General features: G+C 37.4%; 1 non-coding gene across 1 annotated transcript; it reads right to left on the reverse strand.

Annotated features, from left to right (window-relative positions):
• Window positions 1–10,680: 10,680 nt before the first annotated feature.
• Window positions 10,681–10,762, reverse strand: Trnas-uga (transfer RNA serine (anticodon UGA)). The gene has a single exon. It is a non-coding gene; the product is annotated as a tRNA-Ser (tRNA).
• Window positions 10,763–11,083: the final 321 nt, after the last annotated feature.

Below are 11,083 nucleotides of genomic sequence, written 5' to 3' on the forward strand. Positions count from 1 at the left end.
CATTTTATTCAGCTACACGGACTTGCTGGTTATAACCAAGTGGGCGTTAAGCGCCACATTCAGAATAAGTTATCATTCGATCACCGTACACAACGCCCCCATTTTCTGTGCTTCCTTATTAAAAAATAAGGATAGCAGAATTGCAAAACTAATTAAATTGCTCAAAATGTATTTTCCTTATCAACAGTATTTCCGTTTTAATCGTCTTATATTTGTTTTAAGCTTGATTACCAACGCACTTACTTTAAGAAAACGATTACTGTATAGGGCTTCTATTATACGTTGCATCTCTTGTAAATCGCCCGTTTTCGAGACAAAGACGATTCCTTGACTTGCTTGAAGTGAACGAAAGGATTAAGACTCGAGGCCGCCAAAAATAGTGTTGCAGACCAGAGATGAAATGGGCTTATCGACGGATTATTCCCAACGAAGAAGATGAAACTGATAACTGCTTGCGGAAAATAACATAGAGTTATCATGGCTGTTGCCATGGAAACCGATTTGTGGGCTTTGAGATATTTCTTGACAGGATGAGTTTCTTGACAGCGAACGCTTAGTCTCTGTAAATATATTTTTGTCCTCTGAGATTTCGCCACCAAGAACAAATGAAGATTTAAGGCAGCTAACGTAAAACATACCCAGGTTATGTGGAAAAATAAAATTAACTGCACTACTCGCGGTGTAAAGAGCGTAAGCAGGCCGAAAGTGCTGCTTAAAAACCAACCTGATAACGCGGCAGTCACCATTCTAGCCTTTGTGATAACAACGGTGTACTTCATGCAGTGTACAACCGAAATGTACTTTTCGATGGTGACCATAAGAATAGCGTGAAAAGATGTTGTGCTAAAAGTGTTCTGTAAGATTTCAAACAGGTTTTGAATAGCATTGTGGCAAGCACCTGGTTGGCCTAATAGGGTAGCTCCTAACAGAAGTACACGTGACGGTAAAATGAACAGCCCAACCAAAACATCTGCCATGGCGAGATTAAACAGTAAAATGTTGGTAAAGTTCCCCTTTCTTGTTTGCTTGTTGCTAAAGTTCACTAAGATTTTAATATTGCAGAAAACTGCAATCCCAGAGAGAAGCATGTTAAAACCAACGTTAGTCCAAGCAAGCGTATAGGTAAGGGTGCCATGCTTGTTAAACTGATCGAAGGCACAACGCTTTTCCATCTGAAAACCAAAGCAAGTTGCACTGGTGGCGTTAGTTGCATTAACCACGTCGAACAAAAAAGGTGATATGGATAAAATAGAAGAATGCGTTCTCAATAGCGTTGTTTTCAGAGACTTTCCTTCAGGTCGGAGCGCGAATTGTTACATCAGCTGCACACTTGCTGGTCGTGCGACTTGCTTTGCTGCACGTGTCTAGTCGCGTGCGGCCTATGCCAATAATATACCATAATGACTTTAATATTAAGCTATATAACTGGTTTATGATTATATTACCAAAAAAAATCGAATTTAGCTGACAGTTGATGACTTTAGTGCCAAAAAAATTCAAATTGAGCTGACAGCTGATTGATGATGAGCCATAGATTACAGCAACAAATCATTTTGTTGATATAGGTTGTAGAGATAACTGTCTTTTTTATCTTTCATTATTTTTTCCTAGTGTTTTCTTCCTGTTGCTGCAGCTAGCTATCCAAAAAAATCGCGGCTTGACGATTTTACTGAAATCGAGAAAATTTGATATGTAAAAAAAAGTCAGTTAAACATTTCAAGAATTTTTAAAACTCCCGAGAAACAACCCTTCCAAAATGATGAAATTAAGTTACCACGAAAACCTTTTATCAGTCTAATTTTAAAAATTGAGTCCACGTGAAGTTAGGGAAATATCTAGCAAAAATTTTGTCTACTTTTTGGTCAAAACAGTTACCGTCTCCTTTTTTATTTTCGTAAAGCCAGTTAAAGTTACGTCCGTGCGCCCATAAAATTTACGCGACAGTGAAAATCCACTAATTTAACCATCTTGTATATCTCGTAAAATCTTGTTTGTGAGTAGCTGATGAGGTGATAGTGGGCTAATTTAGTGCAGCGGCAATTCTTCAAAGCTACCGAAGTACGTCAACACCCTTATAAGGAGTAAGCCATAAACACTTACCTGGTTAAGAAAGGAAACAACCTTGAGGTGTTTTGAAGACCCGCAGGCGGAATGACAAACAATTTTTAAATGACAACTCGTAGACCTTGAAAACGTGTTACAACGCGCGCACAACTTCTAAAGAATTAACTGTGTTGTGGCAGCCCACTGCAAGTTTTTGACTTGTGGTCTGTCTGCAATTCCCCGCACGCAACGTGTTCCCGCAACAAAATGTTGTGTTAAAAATCGTCGTTTAAAGTTGTCTTGCATGTGTAAGGCCCCGTCGCATTTCACATGTGCCGAATTTAATACCTATTTGGGTCGACTCAAATTATTAAATTCGACATTTGATTTAGACGTCGAATTAAGGAGTCGCGTTTAATTCATAACAGATGTTTTGTAAGTTCCGCTCCCAGGCCGTTTTCTGCTTCGAGTATTTTCCCGCGCTATTTCAAACGTGGCGGATAATGGAAGCTTTTCGCCTTGCCTTCGCTCATATATTTCTCAGCTCATTCGTGTCAACAGAAAAAGAAGACTCGTTGTGCAAGTGGCGTTAAATGACGTTCTAGCAGGGAAGGAGAAGATTGCTTCTGGGGGTTTCTCGTGTTTTGCTGTTGCTACTTTCGGCACGAAACATCACAAGCATTTTAAACGTGTTTTTGGTGGGAGAAAACCAAGAGCGGCACATCGCATCCGATTCCGCCATTTGTTTCTCCCGAACCGCGCATGGCATTTAGGAAGAAAACTAGAATTGTGGGTAAAACATAATCTAAAATAATTCAAAATAATTTATGCATTCGATTCGGCACATGTGAAGTTCGACGTATAAATTAAGCAACAGTCGAACTTCGACTGGCCAAGTCGAAGATGCGGCAGAAGTCGTATTTAATTCAGATCTGTCGAATTTAATTGATTAAGACGTCGACCTTCACATGTATTTTATTGCTGAATTTCATTCGGCACATGTGAAATTCGACGTTTAAACCGGGCCCTACTATATTCTCGATAACCGACCAGCTCAGTTTCGATCCAAACTAGGCTCGAAAGTACGACGCGCTAACTACTACACCAATATCAACAAGCGAGTTTCATTTATAAATTTCTAGCGACATCCCGGAAACACTCTGAACAAATGAAAAGCAAACTGAAAGTTCCCTAACGTTAGCATGATAAACGCGAATTTACTAAATTTGCTAATACATCAGTGCTTTTGTCCCTAAAAATTAATTAGCTTTTATACACACTTTTGATTGCTGTCTTTCCAACAATTATATTCGGCTATATCCTGTGATTCACTATAGGGAAATTATTTCAGGTTTCCTTCTAGCTATCTGTACCACGCAAAAATGGCCATTGCGGCTGAAAAAGCCCATTTAAACGAAAAGCCATATTTCAGCCATGTCTTGTTTATGAAGGTTTCAGGCATGTTGAACTATTTATGGCCTTAGATTAACCAAACACAGACGTTTTTCAATCGCCATAGCCTTTTTATATTAAAACTGACAGGCAAAAATAAATTGAGGCCCCAAAAAATCATTTTGAGAGGATACGTGGCACTCCACAGTCTTCGTTATTAACTGTAGTAACGTTACGTAATTGCATGCATACCTGTTGTGAACGTTTTACGAGTAATATTAACCACCTCTTTACTTTTTTTATAGATATGTAATAGCTCAATATGTTTATAGCTTTAACAAATCAACCTAAATTTATTTATTTATCTTTAAGTCCTTCCTAATAATTATTGGAATCAACTGAACATTGCCTATTTTTCGTGTTTCTGTTACTGTCACTGTTTCTTTTGGTTTTGTATTAAAAGTTTGCAATTCACTCAAAATAAACTGGTTAAGATAGAAAATACATTAATGACCGAATCTTCTGAAAAAAGAACTATTCTTTTTAGTTAGGTAGACTGAGCTATTTTCCCAGTACGATTAAGACATCGTGCCAAATAAAAAAAAAACAGAGAAAGATTCAATTAAGATAAAATAGAACGAACAATCTGCAATTCTTTATATGCAAAGCAGTCATGTTGATGGCGTCTGTAAAAATGGTCAATAAAAAAATAACGTTCCACATATACAAAATTAGTAAGCCTTCGTGTCTCCGGCTTTTTTTGTATGCGACATATCATGTAGACGACTTAGTGCCTACTCTGCGACTTGTTTCCTGTTAATCCACCCACTGCACAAGATGATTCCTTCCAGTTGTCACTCACGGTAAACTGATAAATGGCAATTTCAGTGGCTTCCACAGAGTGGCTCGTTCATCCGCTGTTTCCAGGTCGAGCTGGAATGTTTGTTTTTGTGGAGGGAGTAAAACCGGCGTACCCGGAGAAAAACCTTCGGAACACGGACGAGAGCCAACAACAAAATTAACCCACAGATGACACTGAATCCGGAAATCGAACCCGGGCCACATCAGGGTGGGAGGCGAATGCCTCACCACTGCGGCATCCCGCGAATATAATGTTGCAGCCTTAGGGAAAACATATTTCAAAAGCCTACGACAATCGTATGTGCAGTCAATGTATGTTGTATGCAATTTCTTGTATTCAAGCACTCGCTGAAAATTGCATGGGATGATACGCATACAATACTAATGGCTGTATCAAGTAAAATCGTACAGCGCTTTAGAAATTAAGTCGCGCAAAGTAAGTATTTGCTGTTCCTTTCACAAACTTACATCCGTCCTATCGCTTTCTGACTTGTGTGCCAAGAGCTGCGCACTCTGTACGTAGTAACTTTGAGGAGCGTAAACATGATAAAACGAAGAAACAGCCGGTAATTGCCAAACTAAGAACCTGATGCTTATGGCTCTGGACGGGAATAGAAAGAAAAGAAACAGGTACTGTCAGGTTTGCCTGTTCCTGATTTGCACCAGAGCAGTTTGAAATGATAATTATTATGTTCCTGGTGTCTAGTTGAGTTGAAGATCAATGGAGGCTTTCTTTTTACTGTCAATATATATATAATTATTTTGCTGTCGTTTTGTTTTATTTCTTATCTGAGGTTTGAAGTAACAATCGGTCTTACCAAAGACAGTACTCTCGGAAGCCGGCGCGCAGACTTCTATTTCTTTTGTGCGGAAAGAAGAGAGGGATCTGCGCTACGCGGTTGCTAATCGTGTTCCAGGATCCTTCTGTTTCCCAGGAATCTGGGGAACGCGCTCTAATTAGTTGCTTTACAGTAGGCATTATTATAATCAACATTACGACATACGCTAGAAAAATTATGCGACATAAATTCAATTAATTTGTCAGATCAAAACGATGATCGTGTCTTGTGTTTTTCGCCTGACATGAAGCATGGCGTCAGAAATCTTGGTTACGGGAGGAGATTTAAAATATACGAAGAAATCCTTTCTTCACAGTTTATTGTGCACTCTACATCACTGTATATCTCTTAACCGTGCGTTAGAAGGCTACAGAAGGTCAAGGACAATACAATAACTCAGTTGTGAAAGTCGTGGAAGTGATTTCCGAGGGAAATATAGATATAAAACATTTCAAGACAGGACAAGCAGTAAAGAAGAAGGTCCAACACTTGGAAAGGGCAGTGTAAAAACAGTGTCGGCTTCTCCCAAAGAGAATTCTTTTGTATAGATCGTTTTCTTTTCGCCGAACAGTCTCAGTCCGCTACTAACCCCATCGTGCATTAACTCCCGTGAAAACCGTTCCAAAAAATTCTGATTGAACAATTCGCGCTACTACCTGTTTGGTCTTTGACCAGATCAAGAAAATTCTGGCGCCTCTATAACAACTTTGTAGTTTATTGTAACAAACAAAACTGCTTTACAATAATTACAGTAACTCAGATTACAAAACGTTACAATTGACAATTTACACTATTCTTCAATACTTGCGTCACAATAATTACTAATGAAACAAAACTAACAAGCTAACAGGAAACGAGATTACATTACGCAAAATATATATACATATAACTACTCAAACAAAACTAAAACGCCAAAAAGGATACAAGATTACACTACGCAAAAAAAAAAATATATATATATATATATACATATAATTCTTGACAGAAGTTCAGGCTTCAGGTGTTTTCATCGTTTATTGCGACAATTGACAATTTACACTATTCTTCAATACTTGCGTCACAATAATTACTAATGAAACAAAACTAACAAGCTAACAGGAAACGAGATTACATTACGCAAAATATATATACATATATATATAGACCACACTCATCAGGCAATTTTTAACGACTCGAGTCGTTAAAAATTGCCTGATGAGTGTGGTCCGATAACTTCGAACCATACGAAACAGTATTGTCGCAATAAACGATGAAAACACCTGAAGCCTGAACTTCTGTCAAGAATTATACATTGCTCTTCAATCAAACGAATTGAGCGCTCTACGAAACACATTCTACCCAGAATACAAGTATTTATATATATACATATACTTACATTTATACTTAGTTGAATAACAAAGAAGGTGGAAAGATCCATTTCTTTTTAAAAATATTATAATTCCTGTTTTTTAAACTTATAAAGCGTTCAATTTCATACTTCAATTTCAGTCTGACCTTAAATTTCTGTAAGTCAGGGTGCACGTGATCTCTTCTGCAGTCCCATAGATACAATTTTCCAATGATAATAAAAAAAATTTAGAAGGTTTAGAAGTGAAGAGTATTGAGAGGAAATTATTCCAACTACTACACCTTGAAGAGATAATTGGATCTTGTCATTCCTTCTTGTTGGACAATTCTTGCAAGTTACAGTCCAAACCACAGCAGATCAAATGCGCTCACAGAAGCATTGGAAAACTTGGACATTGGAACACGATTAGCAACGGTGCAGTGCAGAAGTCCCTAAAAGCAAATAGGAGAGTCTGCGCACACTCAGGCTATACTCGCGGTTGACCACAAGAAATGAGTGGTGTTGTCTCGGGTATCTAACGGAACAAAATCGACGATTATTTGGGTTCGACTGGTTTCGTTGAATCGAACGTAAACTAAACGAAAATTTGAGTTTGGGTGAGTTCGATTATCGAACTAATCAAACTAATCGAACTCCATTGATGTTTTTGTTCAGATTGCATTCCTTAATAACGCGTGGTTCTAATCCAAAAAATAGTAACAGCCAAACAAGGCGTAGGAGTTTAGCCATCGAAGGTGCAATACTAATTTGTGGCTCATCTTGATTCAGTTAAATGACAGAGCGTGCTTTTAACCGCTATCGCGGCTTTTTTTCCTTTCAAACCGTGACTCTGAGGACTCTTTACAATACGATACTAAAGCCCTGCAGACTGATATAAACAACCTTGTTGTTTAGTAAGAATCATCACTGTGCTTTAACGTTCAACCAACAAAAGTACAAGTTCCAGTGAATTACTAGGAAGAGGAATACTGTTTACTATCCATATCCATATTCTATAATGGTACAACTCTAAACGAGACTACTGAAGAGAAAAATCTGGGTGTCTGGATTTCTAGTAATCTCACATGGTCAAAACAAGTCCACCGTCATAGGCTTTGACTGGGTTTCATCCATAGACCCTTGCGATATATCAACAACATTCAGTACACGCCGAGCTCTATGCCTGGCCCTTGCTCGTTCCCACTTGGGATACGCAACACTTGTGTGGTCTCCACAGTCGATTGAACAGATAAAATGCATGGAACTTGTAGAGGAAAATTCTTCGTCCATTTTTATAAAAGGCTATCAGATTATTATTCTTGGTGCAAATACATTTTTCTTTTTGATACTTAATTCTAACTTTGTTCTTAAAGCCTTCAATGCTTGGAAGTATATGCTTTCTTCTGCAACCCCACAAAGGTAATTTGCCAATCAGTTTATCAGATAACAAATTTAGTAAGGGGCGCGTGAAAATGTTATAATGCCAATTATAATAATGATCTTAGTGTAAGCTAAGGACTGAAAGTTGTTTCGCTATCTTAAGGTGGTATATTGTTCGAAATTTGTTCCATAAAAGAGTTTGAGTAAGAAGGTGATATAAGAGACCTGATCCACATCCCTTTCGTTTTAGAACTGTTAACGTTGACCGTTGTGGGTCACATAGAAATTTGAACTAATCGCGGAGTTTCTGAAATTAAATAAGGCTATGGCTGAGTTTATACCTGAGAGAACTGCTGCAGTATCGTCTGCACATTGAAGAAGTTTTGTTTCGTTTTCTTCCTGCTTTAATTCCCTCAATTTTGGCATTTCCAGGAACCGAGATAGCTAAGGTTTCAAAACTAGAAGTTAAAGGTAGGGAGAAAGGGGGTCACCTTGTCTCACAGGAAAATAATCTGATGTTATTATTCATTACGCAACTCTAAATATTTTGATAGAACATTTTTACCAATTTATAAAGTCGGGGCCAAAATTAAAGGCCTCGAGACAGCTGAAAAGATAACACCATTCTGATATTTCAAAAGCTTTTTTAAAGACGGTCAATGAAAATCAAAATAATGGTCGCCAATTCTCAAAACGAGCCTTACCTTGTTTCCAAAATAGAGTGAGGTATGATTTTCTTTGAGAGTTTTCACCATATTTCTAGGATTCCTTTCACACGTTGCATAACTGGATCACTAATGAAATGCTAACATGTTTTATAAATGCAATTTGTATTTCATCATTACCAGGGTACTTTTTATTGTGAAAGCTGTCGAATGTAGCCATATGCATTAGTCTTCAATAGATATTTCCCCTGAGTCGCAAGATTGTTTTTGTTCTTCTCAGTGATGATTTAATTATATTAAACTTACTTAAAAAAAGCTTCCACATCTTTCCTGTTCATTTCTGTGCTTTTTGATTTGTACAGATCATGGTAAAAGCGTTTCTCTTTATCTAGTATTTTGAAGGGGTCAGTTAAAATAGACCCACTTACAAACAATTTCCTTATATGCCTATTTACGTGATTCCGTTTCTCCAGATTTTTAATTTTTTTTGAGCTTTTTACTCCATGCTCGTACCATAGAGCTCTTGCGCTCAGTTTCCATCATAGAAAAGTTCAAGGGTTTCTTTTGCTTCGTGTAAGTGTTTTTGTTTTACTATTGCTAAGGTCTTCTTCATCCTTTTTGCCGCTTCTTCGTTTGCATTTTGTAAAAATGTTTGCGGTACCTCGTTCGGAGTACGAAATAGCATGTCTTGATTCGAATGTTGTATTTGAGCCAATCCCAAACACTAAGTTCATGAGACAAATCTTTCGCGCCAGTTGCTTTCCATTGCAGAAAATAAGCTTACAAATCATTACTAGGATAGTTCACATCTTCGAGACTATAGGCGTTCATTTCCAAAAACCCGGTTGGCAGGACCTTTCGCCTCCGGATTCGAGTCAGTTAGGAACCAGTTCAATCGCGCTGGTGTAATATCACTTGAATTTGCGAAGCCTTGTAAGTTGTTAGATATCAAAGAATAGTCGATCTAAACAAAAACAAAAGCAACAACAACAACAACAACAAATACTTGACTGGATGATCTTTGACGCCAAGTGTAACTTTACAATTGGGGATGTTTAATTCTCCAAATATCTACCAGATCTTATTCATTTTGTAAACATTCAATATTATCGATTGCCATTTTTCTCGGAACCATTACACCACCGTTATTTTTTATTTATTTATTTTTTTTTTATCAAGCTGTGGATTTAGGGGGCAGTGAAAGTCACTCCTCAAATAATTATATTTTCTTCACACTCTAAATCCTCTATTTGTACCGTTTTGTGTATATCTCTACAAATTTTACAAATTATTTTGGGCTTTATTTGGCACATAATTATTAACCAATATGTGAACTTTGTGTTTGACTCCAACTTCTAAAATAATAAAACGTCCCTGAGGATCTATGATAGTTTTTTGATTGGGCAATCAAAACCATTTCTAATTAATATTACGTACCGCAATCCCACAGGAATTTGCGCTTCCATGTGAAAACCCACTCATGCAATCATTGTTTCTCTGATTCTTCGTTTGAGCGTGTTTCTCGCAGAAATATATTGTCTGCTTTTCTTTTACGACACCACGTGAATATCGCTCTTCTCTTTTGAAAATTAGTTATGCCCTTTAAATTTAGAGAACTAATTTACATATAAAGTTTATCTATCAGCACAGTTCACGGAAGTTTTCCAACGCAAGGATTGCTATGGAAAGTGCATGTAAATCATCGTAAAATATGAAAGAAATACCCTTTTCCCCTCCGCACAGAAGATGTATGTAAAAAAAAAAAAAAAAAAAAAAAAAAAAAAAAAAAAACGAGTAAATCCACTAACACATGCACCCACACAAATACGAAACACACAACTTATAATAATTATCGTTTACCAGACGTGTATTCCTCTGTCTCCCAAACCCGTTCGCAGAACACTAGACATTACGGTATTCGTAATGTTTCCGTAGCACGGAAGGTTCTTAGTTGTCCTTCTCCTGTATATTTAGCCATCAGTGATCGGTTTGACATGACGTTAGTCGGGGAAAATTATCAGAATTCTTGCCTGTAGAAAAGCCTTTAAAAAGAGCTACATGTATATTCTAGCAGGCAGCTATTTTTGCTTCGGGAATATCTTTGCTAAGAAATCAAGAAAACAAAAAGAAAGGAGAAACAATTTAAAAACGGAAAAAAAAAAAAAGGAGATATCGCTGCGAGCAGGGTTCGAACCTGCGCGGGAAGATCCCATTGGATTTCAAGTCCAACGCCTTAACCACTCGGCCATCACAGCACACCGAAAAAATGAGTGAAAAAATATTTTATTTAAAGTGAACCTTGTGATGTAAGGACAGGTTTTTTCCCCTTTTTGGTATTCAAAACATACAATGCATGCCAGAGAGATTTTACTCACCAAGCTTAACAAAAATAAAACTTATATATTAAAGATAACTAAAGGTCAATATAAAATTGGTAATTTGCATAAGTGTATGCAGTACTGCGTCACGCAATCGTGCAATCGTGACACCAAAGCACTGACATCAGATGATCAAGATGTGATTCGCGTGGGTGGGTCCTACTACAATTGAAATAATCATAATAAATGTTTACTTGC

The sequence above is a fragment of the Pavona decussata genome, unplaced genomic scaffold (genome assembly GCF_977016875.1).
Source record: "Pavona decussata unplaced genomic scaffold, jaPavDecu1.1 SCAFFOLD_36, whole genome shotgun sequence".
Taxonomy (NCBI): domain Eukaryota; kingdom Metazoa; phylum Cnidaria; class Anthozoa; order Scleractinia; family Agariciidae; genus Pavona; species Pavona decussata.